The sequence below is a fragment of the Mycteria americana genome, chromosome 1 (assembly GCF_035582795.1).
Source record: "Mycteria americana isolate JAX WOST 10 ecotype Jacksonville Zoo and Gardens chromosome 1, USCA_MyAme_1.0, whole genome shotgun sequence".
Classification (NCBI taxonomy): domain Eukaryota; kingdom Metazoa; phylum Chordata; class Aves; order Ciconiiformes; family Ciconiidae; genus Mycteria; species Mycteria americana.
The window spans coordinates 44,338,254-44,359,796 of NC_134365.1; the positions used below are offsets into that span (position 1 = coordinate 44,338,254).

General features: G+C 37.1%; 1 protein-coding gene across 15 annotated transcripts in view; it reads left to right on the plus strand.

Moving 5' to 3' along the window:
* Positions 1-21,543, plus strand: part of SYT1 (synaptotagmin 1) — a 360,596-nt gene that overhangs the window by 85,700 nt on the left and 253,353 nt on the right. For 2 of the 15 annotated variants that reach the window (XM_075496165.1, XM_075496139.1), the window contains exons 1-2: positions 10,881-11,007; positions 13,749-13,872. The exons of 12 other annotated variants lie outside the window; for them this stretch is intronic. The gene's annotated coding sequence lies outside the window, so the exon portion shown is untranslated. Of the gene's footprint in view, positions 1-10,880; positions 11,008-13,748; positions 13,873-21,543 lie in introns of those variants that run through there. One more of the 15 variants, XM_075496156.1, reaches the window with a different exon arrangement.

Here is a 21,543-nt window from a genome sequence, read left to right on the forward strand (position 1 = left end):
GGACTAAGGCATTGTTGCAATGAACACCAAAATTACAGGTGAACAATGTTGCCAGAGTTTGCAGCTTGTCTCAGAGCAACGGTTGATAGACTGTAAACCTGTCTCTGAAAATATAAGTATTTGCAGTATTCCTTTTTCTTTTTTTCTGTACTTTTTGACCTTTTTTCTGAACTAACACTTCATTCCTCTTTTGGGAGCCAACATTCCACTGACAAATGCAAATCCCTAGGCTGTAGATGGATGCATCTTGCCTCCTTTAACCGTTTCTATCTTAAAGGTAAACCATTAAGCAACAGTGAAAATTGAATTTTACGTAGATCTGTGGTGCATGCATCCATTAAAAATAAGGAGAACAATAAATGCAAAAATTACTTTATTTGTTCAGATTTATTAAACTGTGTATAACCTCCTTAGCTGAAAGTAACTTCAACTATCTTATACTGGCAACACAGGATGCAATGAGATTTCTGGGGTTTGGCGATTGAGGATGAATCAGACATACTAGAGGCTTTTTGGGGGAAAATAAAATTTCACAAAGTAATATAGTTAAGTGCAGGTCTTACTCTCCCTATAAGAAAGAGAATGAAATTGCTGGTGCAAAAAAGGCTGCTTTCTTCCCACAGCGCTGCATTTATTGTGTTACAGTCTAAACCAGCAGCAATTATACATAAGCTGTTAAATAAAATGAGAACAAACAGTCGGCTCACTGAGCCAGAGGTGGTACTTGGCGTCCTTGCTGTTTCTCCCAATCAATCTCAGCATCCGTGATGGTCAGAAAATAGATGCTCATTCTCCTGCATATGTTTATGTGGTGGGGGGGACATGAGTTTTCTTTACTTTTTGGCAGGCAAAAAAGAAACTAAAAACACTTGGGAAAAAACTAGATTTACGAGGAAAGTATGCACCTACAAGCACACACCATACCTGGGAAGAGTATTGTGGTTTTTAACTGTCTGGATAAAAGGTCCACCAGATTACTACAGGATGAAGCCAAGAAGGTGGCAAAATTCAAAACAGTTTCAAATTTATATGGTAGTGAGAATTGTAACAGTAAATTCTTGCAAGATTTTAGGGGGAAGAAAAAAAAACCACATGTAGGGCAAAATAAATGGATAAGTGGGTAGGATATTCTTTTGTGGAATGAATTATAGTCCAGATAACTACTGCAGGAGGTCACGCACATTTTTTTAAATAATTGATGCTGTCATTTGTCAGAAAGAGGATACAAGATTAGGTAGAACATAAATTTAGTTTGGTTCAGAAAGTCCTCTGGTCCTATCACAGGTTTGGTCAAGTGATGTAGAAAAAATTTTGTGACAAATTTGCTCCAAAAAACCCAACAGGATATTTCTGACCACCTTTACATCTGAATAAATCAGGATAGACATTTTAAGAAACCCCACTGTAAAGGTAGGGGAGAGCTGTGATCCAAGTCTACTAAGGATAGTTATTTTCTGAGGTACGTTGGAATCATGAGCCTGAAACAGTCCAAGGGTGTAGTTTCATAATAGCATAAAACCACATTTTTGCTGGACATGGTGATCTTACGCTCCCTTTTTGTTCCAGCCCTAAAAGTTAACAGAGTAGTTTTCAGCCAGATCAGCTTTATTGCCGCCACACACGGAACAGTGCAGATGTGCGTGTGGGAAGTAGGGCAGGGTCTCTTGTCTATTGGCAGCAGCAGAGCCTCTAAGCAGCTTCAGAAACCACTCTAGAACTTTGAGCCTTCACAGAAGGTGGCCGGGAGCAGCGGGTGGTGACACCACCATTTGCTTTCTATGTACCAAATACTGCTCACCTCACTAATAGCGAGTGTGCTTAGCATTGTAATGACGAATGAACTTCAGTCACTTTTCTATAATTGAACTACCCACATTAGTAAAAATCAGTTCCCAAATTTGATCCCCGAGTGTGGTGGGTTGACCTTGGCTGGCTGCCAGGCCCTCACCCAGCCTTCTCAGCAGGACAGGGGGAGAAAATAAGATGGAAAAGTTTGTGGGTCAAGATAAAGATAGGGAAGTTGCTTATCAGTTACTGTCATGGGCAAAACAGACTTGACTTGGGGAAGATTAATTTATTGCCAATTAAAATAGATCTGGATGGTGAGAAACAAAAACAAAAACTAAAACACCTTCTTCCCTTGTTCCCAGGCTCAACTTCACTCCTTCATTCCCAACTCTTCTGCCTCCCCCCGGGGAGCAGTGCAGGGCGGTGGGGAATGAGGGTTGTGGTCAGTTCATAGCACTTCATCTCTGCCACTCCTTCCTCCTCACGCTTTTCCCCTTCTCCAGCGTGGGGTCCTCCACGGGCTGCAGCCTTCAAGAACTGCTCCAGCATGGTCTCTCCATGGGCTGCAGCTCCTTCAGGATATATCCACCTGCAGTGGCGTGGGGTCTTCCACAGGCTGCAGGGGATGACATGCTTCACCTTGGTCTTCTCCGTGGGCTGCTGGAGAGTCTCTGCTCTGGCCCCTGGAGCACCTCCTCCTCCTCCTTCTCTCACCTTGGTGCTTGAAGGGTTGTTTCTCACATTTTTTCCCTCATTCCTCACTGCCAGGCAGTGGTTTTGCCCTTTCTTACATATGTTTTCCCACAGGTGCCACCATCTTGGCTGAGGGGCTCAGCTGTGCCCTCGGGCAGTTGGTCAGTTGGAGCCGGCTGGAACCGGCTGTGTCTGGCACCAGGCAGCCCCGGCCTCTCCTCACAGCGGCCCCTGCAGCCCCGCCATTGCCAGCACCTGGGCACCTGCGCCCCATACACCAAGTTGTCTCTCAAACAGTTTAGGCAGCGAGTGAAAGCAAAGATAATTTTCTCAGGATAGTCTTGAAAACTTGAGGGTTTTTTCCTAACCTGATCTCACAGACACCTATTTTTCAGTAGTACAACAGTACTGATTGCACAGGAGCTCTTCTTTCTAAATGCCTCTGTAAGTATAAACAGAATAAATCCCATTGTGTATTTTAAGGAAATTTTCTTTTTTTTCCAGCGGGGCTGTGCTTATGGTAGATACAAAGTTATTTTCTCTGTTATGTTGTTGTATTTATGCATTACCGATATTAGGTATGGCTGAAAATTTGTGCCAGAAATGCAAACTAGTAGTTTATTTCTTTTTGCTACAGTACAATTTGTGGCCCATCTGTCATGTAGCGCAGCAAGTTCATTGCGCAGATTATGTTGTGACAGAATTTTGCCTTTACCATTTAATATAAGGCATTGAAAAAAAAATTAAAATTATTATCCTTCCTCTAAAATATTAAGAAATATTTGCCTTGCATATCACATTTAATCCAAAATTTGTATGTCCAAGATGTGTAAAAGATGGAAGAGAGAGCAATGGGTGCCAGAGGACAGGCAAGCCCTGGACTCTGGCAGGCTCTCAGCTGGCAGGCGGGAGGTGAACGGCCAGGTCTCCAGTTTGAGCCAGGCAGATCTGCCATATCCCTTCTGGTGCCCGCCTCTCCTTTTGGAGCTCCCTGTTCTCTGGACCATTGGTTAGGACACTGTGCTGAGATAAATTCACCCTCTGCTGTTCTCCCGCTATTTCTTTGGTAAACTGGGTGAATACCAATTCCTGCTTTATTATTTATAACTTCTGTCTCTCAGTGTCAAAAAGGTGGTGGCCCAACCAGAGTGATACATTGTCCTTTACAGCATGACAAACTGGTTGGAACTGTTGGCACAAACAGCTGGTTTATTTTGTTCTCACATTAAAAAAAGATGCGATATGAAACCTTGTATATTTTTTAAATATGAATTCTTATCTGTGTCTGACAGATCACATCACTATGAGAGGTCCAAAATTTGTGGTTTTCTCTAAAATTTAATTATCTGGCACTTTCCAACAGCAGCTTGTCTACTACTGACATGTAGAATTTCATTTTGTTCAAACATCTTTTGTGTGTCTGTCTCCTTGATATTGATAACAGTGGCTCGTGGTAATGCTTATCTCCTTTTGATTCTGAAAATGTAATAAAGAAGGAAAACACAAAGTAATAGCTACATGCATTAGTTAGGCAGACATCCATCAAGTCTTTACATCAGACTTAGCTTTTCAGGTATCTCAAGAAACAGAGATCATAAAAGCAGCTTTACCATGGCAAACATGCCCACAAAACCAAATAAATCATTGTCCAAACAAGGAATGAACCAAGACAGATCTTTCTTGTTCGCTCGTGAGTTTCTTTGTTCCCTTTCCCAGATAGTTTTCTGAAAAATTGTTAATTACTAATTGCCATGGTTATCTCTCTTCATAGCTACCATAATTAGACTCTTCAAGGTATGTGAGGCTTGGGTCCATTGCCCAAACTGAGGTATATGATGGGGATAGGAAGTCAGTGCAAAGAGGGAAAATAGTCTTAATAATCTGTTGTTTACAGATAAGAGTGGTCAGCTGGAAAAATGTGTAGAATTGCAAACATGTAGAACTCAATCTCATCTGTAAAAGAAATCTGTCATTAAAGAACTAGGGATATAATTACAAACAACTATGGACATAACTCTTGCTTTGTAGTTTCCAATGTAAATGATTGAAAATATTGGTTATTTATATGTAGAACATGTATATATACATGAATTTGGTCTGTACTTGTGGATAATGAGATGGACAATAAGTACATCCTGATGTACTTATATGTACATACTGGGAGTATTTGGGGTAAGACATAAATGTATCATAGAAAAATAGGAAATTTTGATGGTTTTTGTGTTCCAATATATGCAGTTTTATTTGTACAATGTTTGTTTGCAAGACACAATGTCTTTTTTTTTTTTTTAACATATATTTCTTGATTGTACAGTGCTGTATGTGCACAGTGATACTGTTACGGAGCTTTGACTTTGTAACTCTTGGTCTGAGCAGCCAGATTCAGTGCTGACTGAAGACTGTGTGGAGAAACCTGTATGTTTCATTGGCAGGATATCTGATTTGATGAGAAGAACAGTGGCAATCTGCTTTATATTGTGGGAAAACTAAAAGTATTTTTGGCTTTCTGATAGGCTGTCAATAGGCTTTGATAGAAGCAGTAAACAAGTTTAAGCTATGCTGTGTGCCACAGAAGAGTCTGTATGGTGTGGCCTGCTTCTCAGGAGAAGCAGAGATAGAAACTAGGATTTCCTGAGCTCATAATAGGCTTATTTAAAAGCTTGTATGAAAGAAAAAGCAAGGTGGGTACAGCTGTGTGAAAACCATATCCCTGATGATCAGAGCACAGATGAGGAAGATGTATACCACTGATCAGGGATTATATATTTTCCTTAGGCAGAGAAAGCTCCTATATGAGTAGCTAAGGCTGTTCACATTTCAGTTCACAGAGCAGGTCCTGCTTGTGTGGTGGCTTCCAAGTCGGTTATTATGGTATCGTTAACAGGGAACCTCCTGACCAAAGCACACGAGGCTGTGCAGCTAAAACTAAAATAAAAAGCTCTGAAACAAACAACTGTCACTCCTCACATACCCCAGACAGTGTCCAAGGGAGGACATGTCATACACACTGCCCAGTGCCTTTTTTATGTATGTGTGTATAAGAGAGGATGGACAGGAGGATCAGTTATGGTGAGTGTCAGCACAGCCAGCAGGTGGGACAATCAAGGACATCTGGTATATTGGCTTTTGTAAGTAAGGTTTAAAGTGTACTGGAATAGTACTAAAAAAAGTTACAGGGGGAGCAGGTGGAGACAGGAGAGAGAGCTTCCATCTTGTCATGCCATTCCATCTCTCTGTTAGGAACAGATGGCTGCAGTGAAACGGGATTCCTTTCCATTCTGTAACCCGGAATGCCATTTAAAAAAAAATATTAGTTTTTGTGAAGAAATTACCTACATAGAGGTAGAGAATGCAGCTCTACTTTACAGGGACAGGAGAAGAGATACATGACAGCACATGGACATCCTTAGAATATGTGATTAGTTTTGGCAGGGAAGATGCAAGGTAGCTTTACTGTATTTTGTGAAAGACAGCTGTTACTACTTTTATTTGACAGCAGAAGTCTAACCTGCATCAGTTAGAATTTCCTTGTACTGCAGCAAATAACGACAGTTAAATAAGATTGGCAAATTGTTTCAGCACAAACTAGTTATACCTGAAGGGTGTTGGCTGCAAAATTTTATTCCACTGCTGCAAAACTGTAAGTAATTCATATATGAGGGTAGGCCTGACATATTTGTAAGCTCAAACTTATTTTGTAAATAAACAGTTGTTTACAACACAGCAATGCACAGATCAAAAGAAAAAAATCTTTTCAATCTCTCTCTCTACTGCTTTGCGTTCTGCTGCTTTTTCCACTAGCAATCAAATGGTTATTTCTAGATTAATACATTCCTCGTATGTGCTGCTGAAAGAGAGATAGATTCAGATCATGCTACAGTGAATGGTGTTTTAAAATGTGCATTTTATTGTATTTTATAAACAGGATGGAAGGCAAGCAACCTTGCAAGTCTCTGTCCTGTGTTCTTGTGTGGAGAACGTTATATAATAAATGTGAGAAACATATATTCATGCATGTAGCCGTATGTGTATAATGCAGGCTCATGCTTATGGCTGCTCAGGTGTGCTTGTTCTTGAGCAGCATGAGGAGGTTGGATAGGTAATGCTAACCTGCCAGTTATTCAGTCAGTTTGGTGTCTGTGAGTCAGCTGCTTCCATTACAAATCAATATATTCTCTGTAAATAGGAAGGACATGAAATGCATTATTTTGAGTTGGGTAATTTTTACATTAACTTTCCCATCCTACTATTTTGCGTGTCTGTATAAGACTTCACTTACTATTGTGTACTAGCAACCTGCAATTTGACGACACCATTTGAAAACCTCTTTTCATGTTGTTTTGTCAACAGTGACATAGGATATGCTATTAATCCAGCTTTTGAAACAAAATAGATTTGTTGACATCAAAAGTTAACAGTGGCACGGTAACAGTGGCACTGTAAACAAACTGGTTTGAATAAAATGAGAGCTGTTTCAAACTCTTTGTCCATGGAAAATTTGAAAAAGTAAAATGTTCAAGCATACAGGTGTGTAAGCGTTAAGGCCACTTCTCAAAGGATCACTTCCTCCCGGTTGGGTGGTGGCAGCAGAACTCAGCAGCCTTTCCTGTCCTTTAATACCACATTTTGAGAGGTACAGGTGCTTGGTGGGGGTCTTCTACATAACTTGTGTCTGGGGGTATTCTTTTGAATCTGTAAATTCCCTGATCGGGTATTTCTTGGATTGCAAACTCTTTACAGGGAGGGAGGGTGTTTTACTCATATGTAAGTAATTTCCGATGAAATCCAGGAGTTCCTTCCTCTTTTCAAATACAGGTTAACAGTGGTTGAATTGTGTTTCACATAGGCATCACAGCCAGCCCTTCTGATCTACCCTGAGGTTTACAGACAAGGATATGTGTCTACAAATTAGTAGCATAAAAGCATCCAAAATAAGTTTTCTTAATCAAATTCAAGTGTTGTATACAGATCTTGTGAAAGGATGACACCTTGAAATACACATTGTATCCCACCTGAGAATTGTTGAGCCAACTTTTGCATGTTTGGTTATGTTGATTTTAGTGGAACAATTTGTGGATTAAGATGCTAGCCAAACACACTAGTCACTGTCAGCAACTAATGAACTCAGTGCTTGGCTAGGACTGGAGATAAATCTGAATCTGGTTGAAATTACAACATGATGTTCATTAGCTTCAGCAAGGGTAATTTCTGAGATAAAGTGTTGCTATCACCCAACGTGTTAAATAAACAGTTGGACTAAGCAGGTGGTAGGCAGAGATCAATGACTTTCCATTAAACAATAGGTAATTTCTCAGTAGGAGATTACTCACATTCCCAAAAAGGGTCACATACCAAATTTCTTATGCTGGTTTATAGTTGTAAGAAATCTGCCGGTCAAGTATGTGTGCTCTAGAAACACAAGGAGGCAGAAAACCTTACAGACGTTTTGAAGGGTGATCTTATTTATTCTGGTATACCTCAAGGCTTCATTGTGCTTGATGCTGCATGCACATAAGGTCTCAGCTTTACACTGAAGTTCACTGCTAACTTGTATGATGAATGTTTCCCAGTACTACAGCGAAACTGTACTGTTCTAAAATACCACCTTTACATATGATACTAAGTCTATAGAAGATTGACTTTTTCATATACTTATGTCTGCTTACATGGGATTTTGTGGGAAAATGGTGTAATGGATAAGGATGCAGATATGGATACCTTACTCAGCCTTTTTGATTAAATCTTGTATAAAACCCTTTATATAATTTGAGGAAAACAATCCATTATCTTTGCTTTTCATTTAGCCACATCGTGGCCTATTTCAGATTGAAAGCAGAAGTGTCAATGTTGGGAGTTGTTTTCCCTACATTTCCAATTTAGTTGTTTCAGGTTTTACATGCTGTATTTTTTTCTTATGTATCTCAAGCTTAATTCAGCAGTTCCTGAAGTTGTTCTTCCACTAATATGTAACTTAACAGTGGATTGAAGTGAGATGACTTGAGGAGGGATAGGTTTGTGTCTTGACTCTTCTGATAGATGGTATCTTCCCTGAGAATGTCATGTCCAACCTGTTCATTTGACTTTGTCTTTGGTTTGGTGGCTGATGAGCACATCAGTTGTCCTTGCCTGGAGGGTAGGAAAAATTATCTGAGGAGCAGGGTGGAAGTCTGGAGGTGATTATACTTCCTGCCATCCAGTTATTCTATCTAGCCATCACAAGTACATGAAACTGGATAAGACTTCCTGAATTTTTAAACACGAATGGTTGTTTATGTCTGTAAACATTCCTGTCTTGATTTGATAGTATCTTGCACCTACCCAACATAGCAATTTAGAGAAGACAGCAAAAACAGTCTGACATAATGGGATATAAATGAGGGGTAAGAAAAAATAGATAATTATAATAGATAAATAATAGATCATTATTCTTCCCTGAAGTTTTTACAGGTATATACGATGGGTCTATAGAAGGGTCTAGACAGTGCCTCTACATGTTGACACTGCTTTCTGTCAACCAATTTCTAGTCTGCTTCACATGTAGATACTAATGAAAAAAATTAATATAATTGTGAATTGCTGTAGGAGTGTTTTTTTAATATTAAAAAGGAAACAATTTTTAACCGTAGTAAGATGAGAATATAATTTTTTTCTCTCATGATGTGAAGCTTACCTTACCAATATTTTTCTTTTTTTTAAATGTTTTTTTGTGTTTTGTTTTGTTTTTTTTTAACCAAACTATGGGGTCTTTTTTTGGGGGGGAGACTTTTATTCCATTTTAAAAACATAAGAATGTTTAATTTACACGGATTAAGATAAATGGTAGGGTTAACCAACAGGTTTGTATTAGAAAATTTCAAGGTTCTGTAATTTTTCTTTAAGTAAATCTTCTCCTTTAATGATCTACATAATAAAAGAATTAAAATTTTTAGGATGCACGGCACAGCAGAAAATTTCCAAATTATTATTTTATAAATCTATTATATGTGTTATCTGATGCTACAAAAATGCTTAATTAAAACCACTTTAAAATAGTTTCACTCTAGAGCAAATTTTGGAAGAAATTGTATGGAAAGAGTCAGTTTCATAAGGGAATAAAACATGTCAGAGCAGCGTCCCAATAGGTTAGCTGGAGTAGTAAATTAAAACTTGTCATGCCTTATGCTTTTTACTCATTCTTCATAATTTACTTTCACGAATAACTTTGTCTTGTACGTATGGTTTTGGAGAAGGAATAGCAATATATTTCTAGCTTCAAGGTGAAAGATTGAGTATGCTGCATCTAACCCTCAAAGACTAATTTCTGTCTATGCCTATTTTTGAAAGTATGCTTAGAATAATTTTTATTTTCAGTAACTTCTTTGTTTGCTGATCTTGAAACTATGTGGCTCTTGAGCATCAACTTCAAAATTCAGGTGATTATACTGTAAACAATCTGATTCTGTATTTACTGAGTTGGCCTGAACTCTTGCCTTCAGCTGATTCAATTTATATTCCGTGTCAACATTAGCAGTGCATGTAGTATAGCCTTGCTAAACACTACATTTATTTGATGATTACATTGTCTTTGCTGCTAAATTCTTATAGGAGACTCAGAAGAATGTCTTGTCCTTTGCCCATCCTTAGAAACCTGAGGAAAGGAGTAACAGTAATTAAAGTTCTTTCTAAATCATTAATTTGTTAATTAAAATCGTGTTTGTGTCTCTCTGTGTGTATATATTGAATACTTCTATAGTTGCATTTTTTTTCTATCTTTGCAGAACAGGGGTGTGTGTGTGTATATATATATACACACAGAGATGTTTCCATTTGTTCATGTACGTATGTGTATATATATAGGCATGTGGCAATCTTTAGCACTCTGTTGATTATACGGGGATAAATTTGGCTTACAAGATTGGAGAGCTCATTCCTGAGATTATATTAGATCTTTTCTGTGTCGCAACCACAGCCATAATGTATCTCACACCATATTTATAGAGTTAATGATACAGAGAACAGGTAGTTCTTAATTTTTGTGGTAGATTTCAAAACAAGTTCAGCAACAGCAGTATCCACTTCAAGTAAGTGTGAAAACAAAGTACATCATTTTATAGGAGCTCACTTTTCTCTTGAATAAGCTTCACAACATTAAATAGATAGTGGTAGGCTATCTAATATGGTGCTAGTGTTCAACGTACATTGAATTTTAGACTGTGTAAACATTAAACTTACTTTTTTGAAGTTTGAAGTGAAGAGGTGCCTGCATCCAGTCTAGCTATTAAGCAGCCCCTCAATTTACATTTGACAAAAAAGTAAATGTGAAATATGAATCCAATAATGTGTATCTAATTAAGATGTTTATAAAGTAAAAAATATTTCATCTAATTTTTTTCTTCTTTAACATTGTCATTTTGTTTGAGGTGGAATGAGAATTGTTGACATGTTTATGAGCAGAAAGCTCAGTAATATTTTCAGTGAGCTGGGAGCAAGAAAGCCAATATTGTCTTGCATCTACTGAGAGTTCCAGCCTCTAAAAATACTTTACAGGTAGGGATAAGTTTTTATATACTGCATGGGGCCATTCATAATGTTTTGTCAGAAGACTACAGCCTAGTATGAAATAAGAATAGCAGACAAAATATACGAAAAGGTTTGTGGATATAGAAGTATTAGAAAGTGTTAACTAATGCACAGATAACAACACATCCCTAGTGGTATCGACTGTCACAGTTGTATATCACTCTTAGAAGCGTTTTTTCTTCATTTCTTTCTCTAGCAGATAATATTTCTTACTAGCAGTGCTTCTCATAGGAATGTATTTCTAATCTGATTTAGTTTTTCCTTCTCATTTATATTAATAATCTTACTTGATGATCTGAACTTAAAACCGAGTTTGTTTTTCTTCACTCTTCCTCTTGTGTGTTCTTTTCCTTTCACTTTAACTGATTGTAGTTAATTTTTAATTTGAGGTACCAACAACTCCTTTAATGTCTGGCAGTTTTTGGTGTGTTATTAAAGATAAGACTGTGTCTGAAGAGAAAGGTTTTCAAATCCCCTACAGGCTTTTTCCCTGTAGAGACAAATCTTCTGTCTGGCTTTTCTCTTCGTATGGTAAACTCTTACTCACCTCCTTTACCTCTGAGTATTTGTGAAGTACCAAATACACTCCAGAACAAGCAGATGTAAAAATGTCCATGAATTACTTCAGGCTAGTGTTAGAAGTTTGCTTGCTATTAGTACAACTGGAATAGTCTTCTAATACAAGCAAAAAGGCTTATGTTGGAGCATCATTAATGCATGAAATGGATTTTTTAGAAATCATTTGAATACGGTTATGTTGGGACTAACAAAGATCACATTGTTTGGAAGCAGCTTGAAAGAAGTTACAAAATGAAGCACAGAAAGCGAAGTGATGATTTTGATAAGACTATTTGTTGAATGTATAGGAAACGATCAGGAGAGGCTTACGACCGGTGAGCAAGAGTTGAGAAGAAGGCAAGAAGATTATGATTACCAGTAAAGAAAGAAGTTACACTGTGGACAGTTTTTTTCACTTTGAAGAGAAAAAAGTACTGTCTGGTTTTTTGATTTTTGTAAAGAAGGAAGAATTTAAATGAAGGGCAAGAGTTAATAAATATCCTGTAGAGGCTGTAGAGGTGTTAGGATGGCAGGATTTAAGACTTGGCTAAGAATTGATCAGTGTAGTAGAAAACATTGGTAAGGAAAGAGCAGGACACACATTTTATAAGGAGGCTGTGAAACTCTACTAAAAATGCTTCAGAAGGGTAAGGGATGAAGATAGGGCTGTGAGATGAACAGTGAAATGGCAGATGGAGTTGAAGATCCTTTGGTTTAGAATGTGTATGGACCAGTAAGCATAATCAGAGGTTATTGATAAACTGGATGGAGTAGGAGCAATGGATGGAGTCAAATAGTGTAAGTATGGTAGTATGATGAGGAACAAGTAGTACGGCAAGAGGAAGATGCTTTAGTCAGTAAATACAAAATGAAATGAAAGAAAAGACAAAGGAGAGAAGAAATAAGTCTAAAATCTATTGGATTTTCTTACCATTAAAAGCCTGAGATCCTGAACAGGTTACAAGAAGAGTTTGTACAGTAATAGGTCCTGCTTTTCAGTGTTCAGCCATGAAAAGAAAGTTTTGAAATATCAGACAACTATTGCCTGGTTAAAGGTTCAGGCATGTAATACTCTGCTCAAAGGAACAACCAGCCGCAATCACTCTGACTATATTTTAGCACGTGTGGAAGTTGAGGAACAATAGAGATTCACCAACTCCAATCCAGTTGCTTTGCATAGATGCAGCCAGTTTACCAGCTGGCAAATAGTGATACTGAACATTTAAGCAGCTGTGCATCCTCTTAACAGTCTTTTCACTACCTTCATATGTTCCATTGCTTGTTATGCAACATAGAGGAGTATCATCTCCATTTCCTCTGGTATATTACTTCCTTGTCCATCTTCCTATCCTCATTTTTCATTCCGCTGCATTTGTAATCTGTGTAGTAGTATTTCAAGTTCACTGGTACCTCCTATGATCGTTTTATTCTTCTTTCAAATACTGAACAGATTCAGAACTCTTGAAGCCTTTCATCATAAAATAACCTTTAATCTCCAGATAAGCTCTTGAGGTCCTCTCTGTTAAAGAATTTGAATGTCCTCCACTTTAGTGTCCTGAACTGCTAACAACATTTCAAGACTAGTGTATAAGATATGTCTATAGCTTGCATTTTGGAGTTGTTTAACCTTTTTTTAATTACTAGCTCTGCTGTAAAAATACAAATTTCACCCTCTTATTTTAGATTCTGGCAACCAGCTATTTCTGTTTCCTTTGCTTCAACAGCAGTGTTTTCTGACTAACTCAAGTAGCAAAATCAACTCCTAGTCAAAGTCATCCATTTCTACAAATGAGTAGAACATTCTGACAGCTACCAGGGCAAAAGCTAGCAAAAACTAACTAGGTAATGTTTATAGCATGAGCTTAAACATCAATTACTGAAAATTTTAATAGCTGAATTTATTATTACCTGCTAAATGAATATGCCTTCTGGAGAAGTTTGCCTTCAGAGAAAGAAATGTTTTGAGCATGGAGAAAAGTAGCCTGTGTGTCAAAGGCTGAACAATTCAATTTGTCAAAAGATGTTTCCTTTGCAGTATGCGTATTTAATTTTTGAAAAGATACTGGCCCGTAACTTACTGACATAAGTTTTGGTTGTGAGTTCATCATATTTCCCTTTAATAAATGCTGCTATATCTTTCTCTTTTGCAGTTATTTCAACTCACACATTCCTCCTCCTTGCAGAATAAGCAAGTTTCTTCCATTAAGTTTGATCCTTTCTTGAATCTTGTCTATTAGAAGATTGCCTTGGTCACATTTTTTTCCCATTGAAAAGGTAAATGGCTAAGTCATTTTTATCTGCTTTGTGTTAAGGAAAGCTCAAGCTCAGAGAGTAAGCCTTTAAAATCATATATACAAGTATTGCAAAGATTAAAACCCAGAGAAGTTAGATATAGCCTCTGATATGAGGATTTTGTTTAATGGAACCCTTATTTCTCTTGATTTATAAATAATCCCCTTGCTTATGCACCCTAAGACCATAGTAGCCTTTTCAAACAGCTGTTACGCATGACTCTGTACAGATGACCAGTACTGCTTTTTTGCCATATTACCTGAAACGGGATATACAGGTCTATGTTGGTCTTGGTTTACTTTCACCAAATGTGCAACACTTCCTATCTTAAATTTCATGCTACTGTAATCTCTCTATATTCCTATTCTGCTTAGTCTTCCTCACTCTGGCAATATTTTCTTTATTGCATTCTTTTTATTTACAAATAATATTCACAAAGTTTATTTAATTAATTTTAGCCAATTTTTAATATATTCATGTGAATGATAAATAAAAATGTTACATTGTATTAGAGTATTATAAACCCAAGGCTCTGCTAAGGAAGGGGTTTTATCAGCTGGTAACTTTATGTGGTTTATGGGAAACTAATTTGAACAGGAGGAATAGCAGCATTTTTAATATTTGTTATTTTTTCATTTTTTAATACTTAGGATATTTTATTCAAAACAAATAAATTCAGGAAACATTACGTTCTTCCTTCAACATGTTAGCTACTCTTCAAGTGTTGTTACTGTTACTGCACAAGTTTGATGGCAATGTCAAACACATTTAGTGCCATATCATCAAGCACCTTTGTACAAGCTCTGTGCTAATACCTGTGATAACCCTATACATTACTGATACTAAGGGAGCCTTGTAACTGGGATTAAAAGTGTGGTGTTGGGCTTTGGTTTTACATTTGTTTGGGTTTTGTTTGTTTTGTTTGTTTGTTTGTTCTTTCACAAAACATACATCTGTCCTTTAAATAGCATTGTCCATATTTAAACAGCTGTGATCTTCATCTGAGTATCTTTTGTGCTGTTTATAATTACAATGCTGTGCAAAATGACTGTTCTATTTAATATAATTTGTGATATATGAGGGTAACTTTTAAAGTAAATAGGCAGGTTTTTCAAAATCAGAATCAATTTAAATATGAGCCAACAACAGCAGTGACAGAAACGTCAGCCTGTGACTGAGTCATGTGTATAAAGTAAAAAATAAGTTTCTAAAATTAATGAGTATTTGAGTAGATGTGTTAGTCTTTGCTAGTGTGACTAGATTTTGAATTGGAAATATTGCTTACTGGAAAAAAAGAAAGTGTAAAATCTTGTCTTTTGCTTATTCTGAGTTATTTTCCTTGATGGCAGTTTTTACAATAATTCTCAGGTTTTATATTTAGGCATGTGCTTGGTGTTTTAAAGGCAGTAATCACAAGTGAAATCTGCTACCTCTCTAATTCTATGGAAGCATAATCAATAGCTGCCAAACTTCTTGGCTAATAGCTTTCTTTTACTTTTTTACTAATTCCACTGAGGAAAACCAAAACCACAGAATGACTTGCCTTTCTCAGAAATATAAAATGTAAAAAAATTCCTATGCAACCTCTCCCTTACTCTGTTCAGAAAATTTCCTTCCCCTTTGTAATGCTTCTCTACCTTTTCACTTGTCTTTGCTCTCCTCTACGATTTAGTGTCATGTTTCTATTAACTTCTAAATTCCTGAGCTAAACTGTTTCTTCCTGCTCCCCCAAATAGCTTTCACTTGTTCCCTTGCATTTTGGCTTTTAGTACTTCTCTTCATAAACTAATCTTAAGGCCCTAGAGAAGAACTTCTTCATTTGTCCTTTGAAATGCTCCTGAAGTTTGATTGAAATACAGTTTCTTAAAATTACCCTTTTGCTGCTTCCTTCTGGTGAAAGAATTAGAAGCTTACCAAACTCGCTCAGTATTCCCAGCCCAAGTGTGGCTGCACTGTGGTTGCAGTCAAGTGCCTAATACGTAAAAAGTTTAAAGTGTTTGATAAATGTCAGTTCTATGTAAAATCAGATTTAATGACAAAGACACACTTTTTCCCAGTGTCCTGTTTTTTAAGTACTGGTATTCTGCTCTGGAACCAAAAAAGACCCAGCACAGGCAGAATGCTATGGTTGAAGCCAAGGTCAAAGTATTTTGAATTAGCGGTTTTCATTGAACTTTATTCAGGTTCATTCAGGTATTTGTGATATTCATGGAGTTCTTGGAATTGATTCGGTGGAATAAAACCATTCAAATTTACCCTAAAAATAAGAGCTGATGTGGAGCTTGTAGACATCCTGAAAGCAAAATTTTGCATTTTCTGTTTGATTAGAGTATCACAATATTTAAACTTTTTTAAAAAAATTTTGGGTATCCATAATAAAAATGTTTCTTTTGTAGCTCAAACTAAATTGAATTTCCATTCCCTCCATTTCATAGGGGGTTTTTTTCAGTTTTGCCAGAAATTTTCATGGTATTTTATCCTTTCTAAGAGCTTTTGTGGTAGGTTTTTGTGATTTGAAAAATCGACTCTGAAACAGAAGAGCCACATAGAAATTCAGTGAGAATACACAGAGACTGCCCAGGAGCTGCTGAAGCAGTCCGGTCAAGTGGATTCCCCATGGTTTCTTTCTGCCTATCTGCTTAGTGTCCACTGCATGACTTCTGTAAAACTGTGCTTTTCTTCTCCTCTCTCCCATCATCTAGTGGATCTTCCAGGTGGACACAGAATTCTGCCCGAGCTTCTCTCAGCTGGAATACCAGCTTTCATCTCTCAGCTGGGTAACTACAGCTCACAGCAGCAGTTCAAGTGTATATGAAAAAAATCTCCCCTGCAGGTTTTGAACAGTTTGAACTTCAAACTCTGCTTGTGATACATATTTATTTGCCTGCTGTAAAAAAAATTGAGAATGACTTTTTATGAACTGCTTTAACCACTCAAACATATCCTCCAAAACATTCATGTTCTCCATTGTGGATATGAAATTCTGATGCCATATTAATAATTTAGTATGACAGATGGATTAACTAGGGGGCAAAACATTTCTAGGGATTAACCAGGGGGTACAACATTTTAAACTTTCGGCTGCTTGACTTTGCAGCTTTCAGAAAACCATTGCTGGATATTTGTTTAATTTGTACATGTGAGTCTGTAAAGAATTCTGCATGTTGACTGAGTAACATATATATTAGACTAAGAGCTTCCTATTGCTTCTCTATAAAATATAATCTCCTTAAGGTAACTAATAAATGACTGTAGTCGAACGAGTAGCTAACTTAAGACCAGTAGTTCATTAGATGGATAGGTAAAAAGAGTTACTGGAGCCTGCAGTAACATAGCTCATCAGCATAAACATTACAAATCAAAGCATGTTACCAGTGTCTGACGGAAGTGCTGTGTCTGCATTAAACAACTTGATGAATTCTTACAGAATGCTGTAGTGCTGTCTCCAAGTCTACCCCCAACAGCTTTCCTTAAGCAACTTTTTCCTTGCATTGCAGCAGACACAGAATGTGGGAAAGAATACAGAAAGGTTATTTGAATCTCTTTATTTGTATAAAATATTTTCCTTTTTTATACCTCATTTTACTGGCAGCTATGCCACATTGGCATAAATAGAATAATCTTTTCTACCAATAACCTTACAAATTGCTTTAGAATGCCACACTTCACTGTGTAGTGACACTTGCACTCTGAGCTGCTGCAAAACCTCATTTTGTGAAACAAAACCCATGTCACTTTACATGGCAAGAGAGTGAATACTACATTCATAGCTCATATAGAATCTGACAGTTCAAAACTAAAACAAATTATTTGGAAGGTCAACTCTCTTCTTCATTGACCTTGATATTAATAATGTTTGTGCCCTGGAATGTAAATGAAACACGTTACCAAAGTCCTTCTCCATCAAAATAAATTAACAGCTTTTTAATTTACCTATCTATGAACTCTGGTTATTTTCAAACATGTAATTTCAATCTACCTAAATCAATTTAACCAGGGACAAAGCTAGGATGTGACTCATTTGCTTCATGCCCGTGGGTAGCATTATGCTGCTAAAGGAAGAAATTCTGACAGATTTGTGTGCCTGAGAACCTTCTTGGCTATTTCCAGTTGACAAAATTTCCACAGCAGCTAATGTCCAAGAGTGGGATCCAGTGCGTGGAAAAGATCTCATCTGAGGGAGACGTACACATTATTCATGCTCAAACCTATTGGGACAATTCCTTCCAATAATTCATCCTTTAACCCCAAGAGATTCTTTATTTCTAATGTAGCTCTACTTTGCAACAACAAGAGGAACCCAAATTATGAAATGTAGGCAATTGTAGAAATAAAAGATGGCAATATAAAGAACTGTTCCTCAATTGCCAACAGATTAAGAATCGCAGTTACATGAAGTCAGTACGGACTCAAACTGTGATATCTGTTCTCACTGCTTGGCTCTACAGAGAGCAAGTTTAAAGGGATTCAGTAATTCTGAGGTGGAAGGCAATCAGCACTTCTGGTAAAGAGCTTTCAGGCTTTCAATTAGGAAAATTCTTCTTGTCTTTACTTTGTTCTGTCCCTTCTTTCATGGCAGTGAGCTGGAATCCTGGCCTGAAAAAAAGACTACAATTTCTGTGTTTGGCATCGTAAGGCAAGCTTTCCTTACGTACACTACAGTATATAGATAACAGCAAAATATTAGCTAGGGCTGGAATATAACTATGCTATAAGTTGCAAAAATGTCTAGCAAAAAATTGCTTTTATTTTTTTGTAATCCGGTGTTGCCAGAATCAGAGATTATGTATTACAAGATCTGCATTCTTAACTGTATGCTCAAGTGAACAGTTTCTTCTTGCGTCCACTAGTTTTTCAATAAAACGTGCATCACTTTTTACAAGCTTGGAAATGGAAATCAGTATGGTCATATCTGAAAGGATAAGCTAGAGATTAGGAAAAGCTATTTTATTTATGTGTTTTGAATATTTTTGATTCATGTCCTTTTATTAAGCAAATTCTTAAGAAAGAATACTATAAGGCTCCTAGATGGGACACAAGAACAAATATAAATGCAAGCGCTCTTGAACTCAAGCAAAGAAAATTGAGTGATACTTCGGGATGGCTTGAGACTGATGAATATGAACTGCACTTGATTTTAAGATGTCTGATATTATGATCCCAGCATGGCCCTCAATGAAAGACTGGTTAATGTGCAGCCTGGGTTGGGTTGCTCACTTTTCATTTTGAAGGTCCAGAGGCAAAAAATAGTGACATATCTTGGTGGGTTTGATTCTGTTCCCTACCACATATTACACGTCACAAAAAAGAGGGAAATGTTGTATTGTCACTGTTATACAGGGTCAGTTTAATGTGAACATGATCTCTAACTAGAGAAGTATGTTCGCAGACTTAAAAATGCTCCATATTGTTAGTTCTGCCTTCCACATCCCCTTGTAGTGTACCTCTACAGCCTGTTGGCCTGCTCTGGTCACTCAAAATTGCAAGTTGGTTATAATCTTTACCGCCAAGATAGATAGTAGTTACATGGAGCTAACATCAGCCTTGAAGTGCCATGTCTGCTAAAGGAATTTCATGCTTTCAGATAGTTGTGCTATCAGGGTGATAAATACTTGTTACTCATGCTACAACTCTATTGCTTGATTAAAAAAAAAATCCATATATTACTATATACCCGCTGTGATTTTCAAAGGGTTTAGTGGTTCAGGATGATTTTCTTTTCCATGCGCAAAAATAAACCAGCATTTTTTTCTGCTGGGGAAGGGTGCTTAATATTCTCAAGTCAGGCATTTTAAATAATTTCAGAATATAAACCCAAACTGTGAGAAATGCAAAATCATTTGTGATCACTTGTGGTTACTGTACGGAGAACTGAACACTTGCAGGGATAACAGTAAGTATGAACTAAAAACATTTCTGGTTTTGTAGACTGACGTCACTGACCAGTTCAATTATGAACTAGGATGTTAAAGCATCCACACTTTTACATTGCAGTAGCTGAGACATTTTCAGTAGTATAATCACAGGAAAAAAGTACTGGAACTAGAAATTGCCTCATTCTTGCTTAGTATTTGAAAACAATGAGTCAGAAAACCAGAAGAGATCAGGAGGTCAGAGAACAGGGGGGGAAATAACAGGAGAATCGAGCTGAAGGAAATAATTGGGGGAGGGGTTGGAAACTGGACAGAAGAGTCAAAAAGGACAACTGCATTTTGCAGCATTGTCAGGGGATGAAAATTAGAGACAAACTGATATGGAATAGATTAAGGAGTTTAAGAAGGATTTGACTTGGGAGCACGAGAAAGGAAGGCAAATGGAAGAAGAAAAGTGAAGAGAAGGCAGGAAGGAGATAGAAAAGACCCAAAGGGAAGGATGACTCCTGTTGAACTGATTGAAGAAGTTGGTATATGACAGCAGAAGAGGTGGAGGTGAAGTGAAAACTATATATAAGTAGAAGGTGTGATATTCATTAGGCCCAGAAAATAATTGCTTCTTGGCCAGGACAGGAACTGAGCTGAAAGAGGACAGAACAGATTTGTAGTGAAAGAAATTGATTTGGTCCCAGCTTTTCACCCAAGGGCATTCAGACCGAACAGAAATAGGAAATGGAATTTGGAGGTTATAGGTCAGAGAAGAATGGAGGAGGAGGAGGGATTGCAAAATATATGTTCATTGAGCTGAAAATAGCTCTATATTGTTTTAAAAGGAATCTCATATTTCATGAAATCCATCAGCTTTGTCCTGACCTCGAAACATAAATCTCTTGTAAAAACTGACCTAGCAGAGAACTAACGGGCGATTTACTTTTTGCAGAGTACAAGATGTCCTTTCAGTCCCTGAGCAGCGTTGTCAGTGCTATTAACACATTTATCTAAAAGCATTTATTTTCAACAAAATCAAAATAGAAATCAATTTCCAAGCTTCCTTTAAAAAAAATCAACCAAATTAGCTAAATAAAAACAAAACAATCATTTTTTTCTATCACAATGTATACAAACTTCCGTTTCTTAAAAATCAAGAAAATTAATAGCTAAAGAGAGCATAAATCTTTCATTTTTCTGTCATGAAACTGTATAATGTGCAAGGCTAAGTATCCAAAGAAAATGGAAAGTGTTTGGGCAATTGATAGCAATGACGAGGATGATTATTATCTTGTAGAATGTATTCCTGCTATGGCAGTGACTGAGACTCTGCGTTATGAACCAGCCTTGTTTGTACAAGGGGAATGTACAAACTCAAACCAAAAAGATAGTCCTTACTTCCGACAACTTTTCAGATAATAGGTTAAATGCAAAGCATTCCTCAGGCTTTAAGATTTATGGTACTTCTTATACAGTAGGTAGCTAGAGAGTGAAAGCATACAAGATTATCTAAAGTGATGTCTGCTTCCAAATAACAATAAATTTTATAAACCTTCCATTTAAAAAAGTTCTCATGGAACCAGCGTCAGCATTACAAATGTACTTTCATGGTATAGGAAAAGACGTGCTGGAAGAACTAGATGAAGGAGCCATTTTATATTAAATACATAATTTTTTTCTTAATAAATGTTCTAGTTGTCAATGCAGTAATTTCTAAATCATTAAAGATTACTTTTTTTTCAGTATCAGTTTGCACAGCTCACCAGAAGACCCCTTTGGATATCAAAATTTG